Source organism: Perna viridis, chromosome 9 (assembly GCF_037379345.1).
Source record: "Perna viridis isolate PV_CMFRI_1.1 ecotype Kerala chromosome 9, ASM3737934v1, whole genome shotgun sequence".
Classification (NCBI taxonomy): Eukaryota; Metazoa; Mollusca; class Bivalvia; order Mytilida; family Mytilidae; genus Perna; species Perna viridis.
In genome coordinates, this window is record NC_142453.1 from 10,114,553 (window position 1) to 10,132,562 (window position 18,010).

At 31.3% G+C, this 18,010-nt stretch overlaps 2 long non-coding RNA genes and 1 pseudogene across 2 annotated transcripts; all 3 read right to left on the reverse strand.

Annotated features, from left to right (window-relative positions):
• Window positions 1–1,736: 1,736 nt before the first annotated feature.
• On the reverse strand, window positions 1,737–2,561 carry LOC148606630 (uncharacterized; annotated as a pseudogene).
• A 6,197-nt stretch (window positions 2,562–8,758) lies between these two features.
• LOC148606631 (uncharacterized) lies at window positions 8,759–11,583 on the reverse strand. Its single transcript, XR_015914872.1, has 3 exons — window positions 11,026–11,583; window positions 9,395–9,469; window positions 8,759–8,890 (listed from the first exon to the last, which is right to left on the reverse strand). It is a non-coding gene; the product is annotated as an uncharacterized LOC148606631 (long non-coding RNA).
• A 619-nt stretch (window positions 11,584–12,202) lies between these two features.
• Window positions 12,203–15,587, reverse strand: LOC148606632 (uncharacterized). The gene is made up of 3 exons (XR_015915384.1): window positions 15,500–15,587; window positions 12,779–12,847; window positions 12,203–12,476 (listed from the first exon to the last, which is right to left on the reverse strand). It is a non-coding gene; the product is annotated as an uncharacterized LOC148606632 (long non-coding RNA).
• Between the last annotated feature and the right edge of the window lie 2,423 nt (window positions 15,588–18,010).

Here is an 18,010-nt window from a genome sequence, read left to right on the forward strand (position 1 = left end):
AAAATTAAGTCAAATATTTCAATTTTTGCGAAAAAAGAAAAGTTTTGATAACAAATAGTTTAGTTACCTTATTAAACATGGAACATGGTCTGTATTGACAAACCAAATGCCTTAATTGTTCTATGAATACCAAATTGTTTCAAATGTTAATTTTTGTCTCATATTTACAAAAAATCAAGTTCGGATCCTCCTTTTTTAGCCTTAAGGCTAAAAACCACTAATTCCACTTCCCATAGGCTTCTATGCTAATTTCACAATATTCAATGGCTTCTCTGGACTTTACCTTAACTTTAACCTGCAGATGACTATATATCAGCATAATTCTACATATGTCAGCTCACAATCCTCAGAATGGCATGTGGGGTTAGCAGACTTGCAGTGCAGTACTGGTCACCGGAAGTGAAGGGTCTATAAATAGCATCGGAAATCCCAGTGTTTTCACAAGATAGGGGTATATTTAAAAATCATTATGGAGATTAGGCTTCACATCACAAGAAGCAAAATGCACCTATAAAATGTACAGAAATGTTATTCCTTTCAGAAACTGTTTAAATTTTTTAAATAAGATGAGAACTTTTTTCACAGTACTATGAGGAACAGGGGTAATTTCTGCGTAGGACTATTTTTGCGTACGTTCCAAATGCTCATTGGTTGAATTGGTGGTCTGTAACCTTAACACAAGGGAGCCGCTTGATAATATTAAATTCTGCTTACTGATACAGCCAATTTGCACACAGTTGAAGTTCTTGTTTAAACAAATGTAAAATAGAGTTAAAATTTTGTATATTTACCATTATTTAAATGAAAGAGACATCTTACTTACCAAAATGCTGCTTTTCAGTTAAATTTGGTACCCTGGGCATGTATAAATGTACTCTGGTTTTACAAAAGAAGAAATATCTTACAGACACAGATAGATAATTTGCAAGATATGTAAATTACATACACAGAAAACATCAAAGTTTCTACTAACTTCAGAGACTACTCATTTCTTATATTGTCATTACCACCCTTTTTATAAACTGTATAAGATTTGAGTGGAATTATCAAAAGAAATGGTCATTTATGAGATGAAAAATCTTTTGGTCAGTTTTCATTTTTGATTAATCCATCAAATGGCTGTAGTACAAGTGCAATTCGACCACTTTCACATCTCTATTCCAAGAATTAAAAATTGAAAAGAAATCAAAACTATTTATAATTCAGCAATTTCAGTCATCCAATGTATTTATGTTTTAGTTCGGCTTGCTCATGAATTATTTTAACAATTAAAACTAGACACTTATAGAAATGAACTCTCCTAGCCAGAGTAGCACACTTTTATTGCACCAAAAAAAAAAAAAAAACAATTATTTTAATAGTCTCGTCACCGAGACCAAAACAGTCCAGACTCTATACAGTCCTTCTGAAAGTCAGAAAGTCCTACAAACACCATGAACTGCCTGTCCAAACACTGACTTTCCACACATCAAAAACAGCATTAATAATACACATTCTACAAAACATAACATGAAATTTAATTTCTGATAAAGTTAATATTATGTTTCATAATCGACAGAATTAGATCTTATATACAAGAAACACCTTTACAAAATTAGATAAGGAATTTTGGTGGTGGGTGGGTGGGGAATAACCGGTGTGCTACTAGGCAAAGCTTCGAATGACGAACATTTTTTGAACATCCTTATTTATACCCTTATAATAGATCATGCTTTGCATGAACCCGCCAACAGGACTGTTAGTCGTTAAACAAGTATTCATAAATAAAACATATACCCGTTTTACAGGTATACATATCAGTACGTCACACTTAATTATAGTTGTACCTGTAAACATGTGTATGATTTGTAAACATTAACACGTGTTCGCCTGTGTGCGTTAACCGTAACATTTATAAATATATTTATGTTCTACTTCGCCTGGCTCAAGCGAACATAAATTATTTAAACAATTAAAACTAGACACCTATAGAAATGAGCTCTCCTAGCCAGAGTAGCACACTTTCGATGAGACAAAGTTAGACAGTTTAAATACCTATGTTTTGAGTAATTGAAAGTTTTTCACCAACGTTTTCATGTACATATCCATCTTTAGATGTGTCAGACGCTCATCTACCGTGTTTTTTAAACAGTCTGTCACTAATTTCAGCCGTAGCTACTGCTGTCGCACCACCTGCTCGAAATGAATGAAGACCAAATCTAGACTTATCCAGTCCTAAGGACTGTAATGCATTTAATAATAGTTCTCTTGCTCCAGTGTATGATAAAGGTGAATTTCCTCTTAAACTATACGATTGAGAACTTTTACGAAAGGTTAAAGATCTAAAAATAAATTCGTCTGCAATACTTATGCTAGCTTTACATAGATACCTTTCCAGTTTTACCGGACAAGTTATAATATTTGTTCTAGATAAAAGTACAGATGAACCTTCCCGTTTTTGATCAGTTTTCTTTTTTTCAATATATGACGAAGCATGATTAGAATGGAACTGGATATCTGATTTTCTTATATTGATTAGTTCCTGAGAAACGCAGAAAACCTGCGTAACAAACAAGACACATACACGCTAACCTTAAATCGTTTATGTTACTAAGATCATGAGCATATCTCAAAACGATTTTTGTAATATATCAGGAGTTTTTGGCTCTTTTTTTATGTATTTTAATATGACCTATAATTCAAATGCGTACCTATATTTCTTTCTAGTGTTGTCAGCCCTTGACTTCATACAAAATTCTGGAATTTCTTCTGCCAAATGTCTCAGGTTAGAATTCAAAACATCACCAACCCCTATACATCGTGTGTTGTTGAAGATGTCCGCAAATCGTAAAAAAATAATATAAATTTTTATTATTAATAATGCAATTTTGAAAAAAATAATGTGACATCAAATTCTGACCATGCATTTTTTTCAATGCCTCGTCATAATCAAAATAGACAGTGGAAAACAGTTATCAACTTCTTATTTAGGCTTTCAACTTTATAGCCAATATCTTTGATGTAAATCTTTCTGTCCCGAATATGACATTTTTAATGTTTCCTTGTATGAATTCTTATGCAATCTGGGAATCCAATACAAGTAAGGGAACTCCTGGTATTTAAATTCAATGTTTAGAAATGATGTGAGGAACTGACGTTTTTTAGTATTTCACCATTGTCAAAAGAAATACAAATCCCTTTATGTATGTAATCAAATGACCTCAGATTTTACATGATGATAATTAGTATAACTTATTGACGTATTCAAGGAAAGCCTAATGAATTTTACATGCCATAACCTTCTTGAACTTTAGATATTTTGAGGTTCTTACCGTTTACAAGGGATTGTGGATCATGTGAATTATGTATTTTGTTATATCTATTAATAGAAACCATAGATAGAAGTGCTTTGTTTCATACTTTTTCATGCTTTTCACCAAAACTTTTATACTGCTCATTATTTGAAGCGTAAAAAATCATTTTTATATATATGGTTTTATTGGTCTGAGTTTACTTTCGTGAGATAAAACAATATTTTAATGATAGATCTAAAGTCAAAAACCTGTAAAAATTTCCCGATTTGTTTAGATTATAGTCGACGATCCCTTATAAATAAATTTGCATCAAAAACTTCTTATTTATTGCATAAGTTTTAGTGGACATGTATTACGAAGGCCTTAAAAGAGTTTTTCTCAAAAACATCAGAACAACTTAAAAATGCGTCAATCAATTTAATAACAATTATTGTTTACACATGGAACCAACAAGCAAGCAAATAAGACAAAGAAATTACAAAAAAACATAAATAAGGAGTACTGTGGCTGCGAGATAAAATATCAAATAACTCAAGATAACACAATAAACCGTAACAAGTAACGCTACTGTACACACATTAAGCATCACCTACTTCAATGCATTAAACCCAACATGCAGCTTTATGTAGAATTATAAATATGTAATCAAATGGAAAAGAAGAAACTGTAAAATATATAGAGTTTTTGTTATTTAGAGTGACGTTTTAATTTCTTTTGAAATATTTTTTGTTTTGTTTTTTTTTAACAATACAATATATATTCAATTTAAAATTAGCTAAAGGGCCGGAAAAGTTGAAAACATAATACTTATATCTGGGAAAATTCTTCACTTTTCTAAAGTTATCAATATTTAAAGCCTTCAATTCGAGTAACCATTGAAGATAAGTATTTAAACTTACATATACTTTGAATTATGTGGCCCGAAAATCCTTATGTTCATATCTATTAATGTAATATTTAAATAATCAAAGTTCAACCAGCAGTCTTCCCTTGATATTTTTCAAGAATGATAGTTTTCAAAATTCCATTTGCAATTAGTTATAAAACATATTTCATCAACAGTGGAATGAATCTAATATCGTGTTATTTGTACTTTTCACAAAGAACCCAGATAAAACAAATCCAACTAAAAGGATTACTAGGAAAACAACAAAACTATGATGCATTTAAACAATCGCGAACACTGTAACGCCGCCGGACTTTTGAACAGTAATAGCTACTGGAACCTGGCTTTTGACAGTACGATGTTACCATGACCAAACATTAACATCTTCTCTATTATTGACAAATTACTGATATCTACGATAAAAATTTTGGGGAAAAATTAGATAAAATTTTTTTTTAAAAAATTGCCTTCATTTTAGTTTTGAAAATATTGTTCAATACGGAATTCGTCTAATATTGATTTTGTCAAGATAGATATGCATTCATATTGAGAGTAATTTAAGCACTAGTAGCCGAAACTGTTACTGAATCGGCCATTTCCTTCTTAAGGTAGTAGACCTTGGGTACCCCCAAAATTTTCCCATTATTCAATTTTCTTTAAATTTGTACATGATAGTACACTAACTGTGGGGCAACATTTGTCAAATTTTAAAGAAAATTCTTCGTGTAGATATTGGACAATGAGAACTAAAATATTGCAATTTTTTTTTTAAATCTGAATCATTGGCCAAACTGAACCATATGTGGTATTTTACGGTCATTTTGACAATATATTTGAAAAAATAACTGAATATTAAGTCAAACACATTTTAAAAGGATTAATATATCAGATTAAACATCGAATTTTATTCTTTCCATTTAGTAGAAGAGATACTAGGCTTTTAATTAACCAAAATAAGAAAAAGGGGGTAATTTGCAGCTATTGGCTTATACATGTATTAAAATCCTATTTTGCAAATTTTTAAATGTTTTAATGATAGTAAGGTAATGCATTAAAATATTTGTTGATCATTAATCATTATGGCTAAAATCATGTTTATATACAATAAGGGTACCAAGTATCAAATTATCATGACTTATATTGATGAAAGAGCATTGCCAGGCACAGCTTGAGTTAACTACTATGTTGCCAATTAATGTCACACAAATATTTATACTTCTGCACGAAAGGACAAACTTATATGCTCCACGAAGGTCAATGCTGGGTAGAGTCATATGCTTAAAGAGTAATCAAGGGAACCAAGGTTGTAGCGGTAATCAAACGAATGTAATCCAGGGACAAAGACCAGACATGGAAAACAGACATACAAAACAAAGAACATAAAGTAACTAAAATCATACATACAAAGTAACAAAAGCAAATGAGCAACTCGGACTGAAATCATGATGAATAATGATTATATTATTTATATATAGCATAGTATTTACTCAGATCATAAGCAATTTTCAAAATTATTCAAAAGAAATAGCTCTATAATTTAGGTTTTTAATTTGAAGCGTTGGCTATTAACACACCATACGCAGATGCTGAATGGATGTTGCCACAGATGAAAGGAAATTGATAATTTTGAATGAAAAGTCATCACATTTGTCGTAAAGTTTGGTTAATAGTTTTCCTTTACCATCGTTTTCTAAATGTAGGTCAAGATATGAGGCTGACTTCACAGCGTCTGTAGTATCCTTTATCTCAAAGCAACAAAATGAAAACAGAAAGCTTAAAGTCTTAAAAGGAATCATAGAAAAAGGTATATTTTTCAACTCTAAAAGGTTAAGGAGTTATAAAACTGGCAATGTTATTGATTAGCCGTACTGTCTCTTGACAGAGGTCATTTCGTATTTCATTTTCAATATTATATCTAAATGAATCTTGATTGTCCGTAAAATGTATCATTTCAAACGTTTTCCCACCTTATAAAATATATTTCTCAATTACTGGGTTACTGGGGCTGGCATCTTTATTCTAAAAGTTGAACACTTTCTTGGAGTTATTTCCCTTTAACATCAGCATCACTTTGAAGCTTGCATATTAGGAGTCATTCAAACGCGTTAGTGACTAAAATCCTTTTAATTTGGATTACCTCCCTTATCCCAGGTCTACTACATTAACATCTACTGAAAACTCTTGAAAAGTTTATTTTCAGTAATTTTAAGAGTTGTAGAGAATTTTCAATGGCGATTCAGTGCAAATTCAGTATCCGTCGTTAAGAGTTGTCAAGAGCAATTTCAGTAAATTCAGTAACTTCATTCAATATATATTCAGTAGCGTTAAGAGAGGGTTCAGAGTGACCACTATTTTCTGTCAAGGGAAAACAAGTATATGTCTAGAATTTTTAAGTAGAAAAAATATCACATTATATTTATACTAGAATTTGACAATAAATCATACTGAGTTATCTCTCTTTAATAAGATTTATTTCTAAGTGCAATTTAAAGTGTACTAACTTACGTTTTTTTTAACTTTTCTGACTATCTATGTCGGGTCTGTAACAGACGGCCCAATTTGATTGGCTTTAAATTATCATTTATTTTATTTGTATATTATTTTTAAAATACATGTAAATAAATAAAAGTAAGATAAAACTAATTATCATTTAAAAGTAATAAAATGATCAAAATTGTAATTTAGGCAAAAATATAGAATAAAAATAACAATTGAGATTAATGAAACAAAAAACTATGCCTTTGTTTTAAAGCCTTATATAGTATGATAACAAATTATGTATTGTTATGTAACAAAATTTAATAATTCAGAACTTAATTGTATTTTTTAAAGAAGAGGGATTACTTGAAAATAAGATATTTATTCGACAATGTCTTTTATTTTAAAGGGGCATATGTCAATTGATATAAAATGGATTATTGTGTAAATTTTCATTTTTATATTTAAATAGAAAATGTAAAGAAAAATAAGGTTGTATTTAAATTTGAAACATTTATACATTTGCTGTATTTTCAAATTATTATCTTGAATGTAAGAAGGAAATATATTTTTAAACAAATATCATAAAGTAGTTATTATAATTATCGACTTCCGTGCGGAAGTTTATTTTGTGTCTTCATATATGAATGCAAATTTGTAAATTGGTTCTCTTAAATCTGCTTGTCTTGTTTTCCAAAAAAGTGAAGAGTATAAATGTGAAGATGAAAATAATATGTGAGAAACTGGGGTAAATGTGTTATTTAGATGTTTATTTTATTTTTAAACAGATGGCGCTACCTGTACAAATAACCTTTGGGAATGTATTTCGGGGATAGGTGGTATAATAAAGAAACGTTTCAACGACTATGAATAACTATATCAAAGCACCTTTCAATATCAAAATTAAAAAAAAAAAAATAAGCAAACCCCATAATGAAAAGTGTATGTACCAGGTTTAGTCTGGAACAACTTGTTGAAGAGCCTACAAATTTTACGGAAAATTCTTCCTCACTGATTGATTTGATAATTACAGATGATCAATATTTTATACCATATTTTACTGTTGGTCCCCCACTTCTCGACCAAATAAACATTTAAAATGCCTAGACATATTGTTTTCCTTTAGAATCCATATTCCTTACGTCCTTATTAGGTATATGTGCAATGTAGTCATAAATAGCTAAGTAACTTCAGAAAATTTGGTCTACCGAAAATCGCGTTAAAATGAAGGTATGAAGGCATCTATCAAGTTAACCAAACATTTTTCCCCTTCATTTAAAAATATAGTTAAAAGTTAAAACTAGAAATTGTTCAAATAAAGTCGACAAATTAAGTAAAATTATTATTTTTGTGTGTAAGGTGATACACGTTCCCTTCTTGGCTCCGTTGCGCATGATAAAGTGCTAGCTTACCTTCGTAGGGGTCCTGGATTATATTCCGAATAGGTACTTTTGTGAGTTTTGCTCTATACTAGCACAATATATTTCCATCAAAATTTCGGTCAGGGCCAGCTAGGTATGTTATGATTCAATGCTTACATGAAAAAAACTATTACTTGCATACACATGTATATGCATGTGATGACAGCGGCGGCGGTTACATTATACATGTACATACATACATACAGAAAAAAAACACTCTGTCCAGATGCATAACTAAGTAAAATACTTACCGCATCGCTGCAACCAAAATTTAGATCATTAATTAAAAATAATTTTACATGTTATATTGATACAAGAGCTTGAAACAAACATTTTCATATTTAAGAATTCTTAATAAAAACATTCGATTGTGCTTTGTACAATAACCCTGTTGTCAGCTATTTTCTAAATAGTAAATCAGGACACTGAAAATTACTTAACGGCTACTGAACACATTGAACTGGCTGTTAAGTGGACTACTGAAAACACTGAACACGACTTGAGTAAATTACACTGAGTTTGATCTGAATCATCACTGAATAACACTGATCAATTTTTGTTCAGTTATATCAGTGTATGTACAGAGCATTTTGGTCGTTTCAGTAAAGTTTTTGGTTTACGAGTGATGATTTAAGGTAGTAGACATTTTTCAACTTTTTCAAAAGTTTGCTTACTTGTTAAAAAAATAGAAAATGTAAAAGAAACCTTGTTATGTATGATAATACATCAAAAACACTCTTACATTGAAAGTCAAAATTGTGGTTCCATCCATGAAAAACTACTTTCTTTTCACCACCTTTATTATCAGTTATCTAGAAAAGATCATTTTTTTTATATTAAGTTCTTTTCTTCACTCGCTTTTTTCTTGTGTTTTTTGTGTTGTTGTCTTGTCCTTGGCCACATATACCCCTCTCGAAGTATCGGTATTGAATATTTCAGACAGGTCCATACATTAAGACTCATATCAAATAGCAAATATATGTGGGACGATGGGGTATGGGAAAATTAGGCGTCCGGTAAATGGGAAAAATGTCATATGAGAGATTGGGGATACATGCTGAGAACTCGAAATATTTCCAAGGAAATGGGACATACAAATACAAACATAGTTTATCAACGTATACAAATATATGGCATTGTACCTAATTCTTCGTGAAGTAATTTTGTTTTCTACGGCTTAAATTGAAACTTGCCATAATATGCTCAAATTTGAAGAAATAATGTTTTAAATATTTTAATGCTTTAATAATTAAAAAAACCAATGATACAAGTGAATAATCATTGCTAGATTAATAAAAAAAAAAGCATAAACTCACATGTATTCTCGTCTCGTCTGAGTTATCTTTTTCAAAATAGACCTGATGTCACTATTAGTTCCGTGTACTTCTACCCTAAATATAAAGAATTATTTAATATGAATAACAATGTCCTAATAGATGAATACAAATTGTGACAAATTAATGTTGAACTTAATATAATGTTTCAATGCATTTGAAATAAAATGTTCTTTTATGAAGTTTGTACCAAATTTCTAAAACCATAATAATTTGGCAACATGACAACCACAAGCTAAGTCTATTTAACTCTCTTTTTAATTGACGTTAAGTATACATTTATCGTGAATTTTAGAGATAATACTTTAAATCTAGAAAACACGCAACCCGATTATGAAGTAAAATATCAAATTCACAAATAGTAATGATGAATTTATGCTAACAGACAAAGCAAGTTAAAAATTCACAAACATGCACTAATTTTTTTCTAGTAATACACTTTTTATTCAATGTGTTCGAAATAATTTTATCCCGTATGCATCAGCATTACACTAACATTTTTTTAAAAGTTTTTTTATACACAATTCCTAAAATCATTTTAAGCTGTTAAATAAACTGTTTTGACTCCAAAAAAATAGTTGAAAATAATTCACCTTATCATTTAGATAGCAGTGTTTTATCAAATTTTCAGTGTCATAAATTTCGATAATTCAAACTGTGAAATAAATAAGGTAATATCACTCTCGGACTTTCTCCCGCCAAAACGTCACAACTTTGATATCGATTCGCCAATTTGAGAATCTAAAATTTATATTAAAACTATCGATAAATTTTGACGAAAATTATCATCATAGATATGACAATCAATTGGTTATCGCGAATAACCAAAATATGCCCACTCGTACGAAGAACGCTCGAGGATTTACCGAGATCAAGTACGTTGGATATTTGATGTTTCAAATATTCAGACATTCAAACTTTTCAATATCAAACTGAATATCAAACGATTAATTTTACCGTTTGATATTAATTTGATATTCATTCCTGGCTACTTTTAAGAATGTAAACTCTAAATAAATATCAAATGAATATCAAACGGTTACATTTTTCTGTTCGATATTCGTTCGACATTCCCTTCCGGGTTATATATTGAATATAGAATGGATTTGAATATCAAACTGATATGAAAAACAGGATTTTTTTCTGTTTGATATTCGTTTGACAGTCGTTTCCGGTTTATATATTGAATATAGAACGGATTTGAATATCAAACTGAATATCAAACTGGATTTTTTTCCTGTTCGATATTCGTTTGACATTCGTTTCCGGTTTATCTATTGAATATAGAACGGATTTTTTTCTGTTCGATATTCGTTTAACATTCGTTTCCGGGTCATATATTGAATATAGATTAGATTTGAATATGAAAGTTTAGAAAGAATGTTAACTCTAAATAAATATCAAATGAATATCAAACGGTTACATGAAATTTTAGAAATTTTCTTACTCTGTGCACCTTCACCTACGCAAGAAATTGTGGTTTTTATGGTGAAAATTCTATTTTTTCAGATGTAGGGTTCCAGAAAACTAGCCTTAAGGAGAAGGGAATTTTGTAAGTGGTGTATGTTTTGTGATTTTTGGAAAGCTCTATTTGTATAAAAATTATACAATACCAGATTCATTAAGATTGAACATAGGACATTGATTCTATAGCAAATCTAATGCTTGGTCTGCTCCCTCAGATTGGGGATAATTCTGTCTTGTGTTCTGCTACATGCATTCATATATCAAAAAGGCTGTAAACATGGCAAAAATGAGAAAACACATTAAGACACAGATTGTTTTCACACTCTGGGTACTGAAAACAATATTTATTTGATGTTTTTATCTCATCATTTGTTTTCATACCCAAAAAATAACATATGAGGATGAAAGTATAGAAAATCAAAGAGTTTTACCAAAACTTAGGACTAAGTACTAAAAGGCTTGTTTTGACTTTCTTTTTTGCATTGTAATACTTAATTGCACAGAAAAAGTTTGTTTGGTTATCCATTTTACTTATTATAAGCTAAAGAACTAACATTTTTTTTACTAAAAAGAGGTTAGAATAACACATATCGCAAGAAGATACAAGAATATCTTTTATGACGTCGCCCCGTGCAGGTCCGGGTGTTAAAAGAATAGGCCTGCAGCAGCGCTAAGCTTGTCGTAAAAGGTGACTAAATAGTACTCAGAAACCTAGTCAGGGGCTAGGCGCTCTGCCCACAAAACAACTGGGATGTGTGCCCCAGGTGGTGGAATGGGGTACCCCTGGCGTGTTACATGCTGGGGTTATCAGGCTATAATACGGAAAACCCGACCGCAAACCATAGTGGTGCACCGTATTGGGAAAGATGCCACGTTCCTCGCACGTTAAAGAACCCTGCTGTGGTATTCTCCCGGAGTAGGAACCATAGGGCTCCGCCACAGGAGGCTAAATTGCCCGACCTTACCCACCTCTCCCTATTTCCGGTGGCAATCAAAATCTATTGACCCCAGTGTCCTTGTGTCCCATTCCTCTTTCATTTCATCATCATTTCATGTTCATTTTATCATCAATTCATGTTCATCGTCTGAATATAGCTGAAATATTGCTGCACGGACGTTAAACCCCAACAAACAACAAACAAACAAACTTTTGTTGTTTCTTTTCAGACAAGAAGTATTTAACTTTCGTTTTTTCTAAATAGTAATAACAATGCAATGAATATTCAATCTTTAATTCAGATGTTCATGTTACATGTAACTAGTGTTAAATATTCATATTCAAAATACTAATGTTATTGAGATTTAATCACATAAATTCTTTGTTCAAAATTGAAAATCATAATTTTAAAGTTTAAATTTAGGCAAATAAAGCACAAAAACGGAAAATATCATTACGTATAATTGTGATCTTAAAAAAGGCACAGAAAAACAGCTAAAAGAGCTGCTAAAAGGAAACATGTAGCTTCACTGTAATGCTTTTGCTTACAACTACAAACATAGTTACTGGTAGACTGTTGCCAGGACGCGTACGGTGTTGCAAAGAACAAACTAGCTGCCAACATTAACATCTTTTCCGGTACGGAAACATCACAGATGACTACAATTAATAGTTTATTGAAACAAAAGCAAGCATAAAATTCTTTACATAAATGTTGAAAACTTTGTGCAATATTGTATTTGAATTCCACTGAGGTATCAAGACAAATATTTATTCGTGTTCGAGGTCTGTCAAAGATAACAAAAAGTAGTCTTGCAAGTTCTGTTTATATCTTAAAATATTTTTTTTTACAAAAAAAAAAAAAAAAAATAAAATAAAATAAGATAAAAAAGGTTGCTTATAAATTAGACTGCACCCCCCCCAAAAAAAAAATAAATAAAAGAAAATAAAATAATGCTTACTTTGAATGTCGAATTTGCCCTTCACTCCATTCATAACCGCCTTTTTTCACCATCTTTTTTACTAGTCATCTAGAAAAAAAACGATGTTTTCGATATTAGTCATTTTCCTTTAATTTGTTTTGTTTCGTTTCGTTTCGTTATGTATTTGTCTTTTTCTTCTGAAAATGAGAATCTTTTGTCTGTTAGTGTTTTGTTTGCTTTTGGTTTGTCCTTATTTTCTCCATGTTTAAATATTTGATATTTATTAATCTTCTTTTAGTCTGCAAGCAAAGAGTAACAAAGGAAACCAAGGTTATAGCGGTAATCAAATAAAAAGTGTAATTCAGGGACAAAGACCAGACATGAAAACAGACAAACACAACAAAGAACATAAAGTAACTAAAATCACACGTACAAAGTAACAAAAGTAAATGAGCAACTCGGACTCCACTAAAAACTGGGAGCATGGACCAGGTGCACCGGTAGGGTAAGCGTCTTTTGCTTTTCTAGAAACACCCGCCGAGTTGCTCATAAAAAGTCAAGTCCGGGGTAGACAAACGAGGATAGGAAAACTATGACCCGTTGAATACATCAGATTTCATGGTGCTGATGGATACAATATAACCCTGTTCCAGAAGCCTATTTGTTAGAGTTCTAGCGCGATACAAAAAGTCTGCGTAGTTTCGGCAAGCTCTGGCATAACGTATGAGTTGTGATATGAACACTCCATACGCAGGAGCCGAAGGGATGTTGCCACGGATGAAAGGAAAGTTGACAATTCTGAATGAAAAGTCATCACGTTTGTCGTAAAGTTTGGTCAATAGTTTTCCTTTATCATCGATTTCTAAGTGTAGGTCAAGATATGAGGCTGACTTCACAGTGTCTGTAGTATCCTTTATCTCAAGTTCTTTTGGGTAGATGCGATGTATCAAATCCCAGAAATTAGGATTGTTTAAAGATAATACGTCATCTTTATAGCGGAAAATAATTTGGGAAAAGTGTGAAAATAATTTCGACTATTTGTCTTTACTTTCAGAAAAAAGAGCAATTTTCTTGATATATTAAGAACTTGTTGTGTTCTTTGTCTTTAGAGCATTTGATTTTAACCAATTGTTTTATCAAACATATCTTATTTGTTTCACTAAATGCAAACATGACAACCTCAAATGGAATAACAATGCGTTATTTTTCCTTATTTAAAATGAGTACTCATATATCTATATTGATGTTAGTATAATGGGGAGAATTAATTTAATTTGTCTGTTTTAAAATTACATAAAGAAAATTACCAAAGCCACCTGAAACATCGATATATACAACTAATTAAGTATCAGTCAACATAAAATTCAGACATGACAATAGTAAAGTGATTCATGGTGTAGAAAACCCACCTAACAATGATTTTTCCGTCAACATATGCTATATTGTTTATAAAATAATAATCATATCAATATTCAGATCTGCACTGTCTAGAAAATCATACAACGATAACTTTTACAAAATGGCGTGTTTATGTACAATCTATATTGCGATGGGTCTTATGCGATAGGTTTTGTCACGCATGAATCGCCATTTGTCTGATTTTTTGAATGACTGCACTAGTACTAGAATCAATGTGGACATAGCCATTAGGTATAACGATTCAAACTGTGCAAAAAATGTACAATAATAAATGGATATACATGCTTTCTTCTGCAATCAAATCATTTTGCTGAGAATATGCACATTATTTACTTACGAACGTTATCCCTTCTTTTCATAGTGTATTCGCAGTGAAAAAAAATTTCATGAAATTAAACACTCCATCACACTATAAGAATTTCTTCATGTGGTTTCATGCAATATTTCTGTTCTTTACCTTCGGTGAAAGAAAAAAACACGAAGTTCCGAATGAAAATGCCAAAACTGGTACCCAATATGAGACTTACCTTATACAGTATTGAATTGGCAGGGAACCAGAAATATGGCGGTAAATCATAGTAATTGAGCTCTTCAATTGTAAGGTAATAGGGAATATCTCAAAATATCCTTAGAAACAAGATGCCGGATAAACAATACGTTCAGTGCAAAATTATCGAAAAAAAAATAAATATGGAAATATTTTTATCTCGGAGATAAGAACGAGAAATAATTGTACAAAAGTTGTAGTACAGAACGACATGAATGACATGGCAATTTAAAGGGAACTTATGAGTAATTTAAAATATAATTTAAAAAAAAAACTGAAAACAGCTGAGGTGAATTCGAGTATAGACATGGGTGCGATTTAACAACGGGGATAACTTCATATTACTTGTTAGAGTTTTTTTTTCTTTTTTGTTCGTTTACGTTTCTGCTTATTTTTTTTATCTCAACTCCTCAGATATGTCAAGTGCAAATGCTTTGTGATGTTATAGGATTTCGGCTCCAATATCCTTAAGAAATCACCATTTATTTGTTGCGCAAATTGCTTAACAAGTGGTAGGAATAAAATAATAATAGGGGATTATTTAATTGATGAACACATTGTTCTAAATGGTTTCAATTCTGGGGGTGCATGATTCCGGCTTCTTAGAGTCTCTAGATTTTAATGGGATGGTACTTAGCTATTTTTTTTTAGATATTGTATGAGTTACATTGGATTTTGCAAAACCTTTTCGAAAACTTCGGTAACTGTTTGCGTTGCTAAAGTACTGAGAAAAAGTACAATAACCATATGTACTTATTGTAAGATATTATAATTTGTTTCCCAAATAAACTTACATGTACTCTTATCTCCTCTGTTATCTAGTTATCCTCTTGCAAAATGTACCTCATGCAATCACCGCTATAATGTACTTCTAACCTAAACGATTAGAGTCAATTTATTTCACTAAGATAATAGTAATTAAGTATTGTATGCGACAAACTATAGTTGAATGCCATAAAATTATTGCAAATGATAAGGACATCTATAATTTCTAGGGTGGAATCATTGTTTTTATAAAGTTTTTACGAAATCTCAAGACGATATTTATTAAACAGTTTGGGGAGAGTACAAGGCATAGAATAAGTCTATTTGCACTAATATGTATTGTCGTAATATATTCATAAGAAAATTTAAAGAAAATTAAGTAAGTAAAAACAAACAAACAAACAAACAAAAAACAAAACCAAACGAAAATGAAAGTCTTATTTCGACATAACGCATTGATTGTCACATAATAAGCCGGTCAATAATACAGTTTCAATTTCCTTCTAGTAATGAACTTTTATTAACTTTCAAAATGTAATGATTTTGCATTCATCAGCATTATGAAGATTTTTTCAAAGTTCCTTCATATCATTCCTTATGGATGGATAGATGCTCGTAACGCATCCATAAACACGAATTTAGAGTATAGTACCTGTTTGGTTTAATCAAAATATATCTGGTAAGTATGTTGCTCACGCTGAAGATATTTATTCGCCTCATATCATTTGATAAATCTTTGTTCTGTATTTGCATACTTTCCCATTTCATCTCTTAGAGAGAGTAATCAAGGGAACCAAGGTTATAGCGGTAATCAAAAGAATGTAATCCAGGGACAAAGACCAGACATGGAAAACAGACATACACAACAAAGAACATAAAGTAACTAAGATTATACATACAAAGTAATAAAAGTAAATGAGCAACTCGGACTCCACTAAAAACTGGGAGCATGGACCAGGTGCACCGGTAGGGTAAGCGTCCTCTGCTTTTCTAGAAACAGATATATATTAGAGATATATTGTTTGCATCACCTTAAAACATTTGTAAAGTAAACTATTAATATTTTTTACCAAAGACAAAAATTGAAATCATTAGATTCAAGATTCGAGGATAGGGACTAGACATGGAAAATCGACTCACAAAACAAAGAACATGAAATAACCAAAATAACACGCTCAAACTAAAGAAGCAAAACTGAAACGGGAGCATGGACTAGGTGCACTGGAAGAGAAAGTGTCTTCTTTAAAAAAAAAACACAACGAATTGAAAACGAATGTCAAATCCTGAGTAAACAAAAGCGGAAAAGGGAAATTATGACACGGTGAGCAAATAGATAATAATGGTGCAGAAGGATACGCTGTAATGATCCACGAATTTATGACGACCATAAACCTTCTGTAGTGATTACTACAGTGGTACATGTAAGCCTGAAGAACCTCTTTGATAGCCGTGAGATGGGAGTTAGTAGTTCGAAGGAGGTTTGATAGTGCACTTTGCAGAAACATTTCTTGTTTGGATTTTTGCAGAGTTCTTTAATCAAATCCATGGAGAATCCAATCGTCGTCTTTAGTAGAGTGACAACAAAAAAGAATAAAGCGCATTCCTCGTTTTCCACTTTCTCTTCCTTCGAGAGTGTGGTAACAGTATAGTTCTTACTCCTCCTTTTGTCATCCCATTGCATTTCGTGCATCTTGCAAACAAGAACAGTGTTGCTTTTGGGCTTTATCTGCTGACATGGCAATAATTCTGACATTATTATTATATAAAAGCCAATGAACTGGCCCATTTGCGATATTAGAATTAATGTAGCATTAGCATTCCTTATCCTGTTTAGGTCTACTCTATGTTTCAATATCAAATACCTTACAGTTTTTTCCACTCCGACAGGGAATCAATATTTTCCTCTGCTTATTTTTCTATTTACTTGTACCCGCTTCATCCATTTTCTTGCATAGTCCTCCACATCATCCATAAGAATTTTAAGAATTTATGTAGTTGGGTTTATGGTAATTAGGACCTTATGCAAGGACATTATGGAGATATTTGTTTTATGCATGGTTGAGGGTGTTAGCCAAGTAACTTAAACTATACCTTTATTGACAAAGAGTAGAGAAAGAAATGACCGTTTTTTTTTTTAAAATTTGCCTTTTATACAAACTGGTTTAAAGAGTTACCTACATCGAAAATGATGGCCAAAATTCTGTAAAATGATAGGCGTTAAAACTGGAGTGTTAAACTATTTTGTAATAAACAGGCAGTAAAGTGTGAGGTAGATTTTAGTTCGAATGTGATGATGTCCAGGAGATTTCTGTTAGACAGCAAGAAAACTGTCGTTTTTAACATAATGTATTTAAGATGAAATATGATGGTAATGATCATGATTCCTTACCAGTATTTGAATGTTGTCGAATAAATTAATCACATTTACGTTATTATCATATTAAAATATTGACTTCAAATATTGTCTATATTTATTATGCATGTTGACATTGCACCCGTACATTACCTACTCCTCGTCTCCAGTATTGCTATCTTTTCCT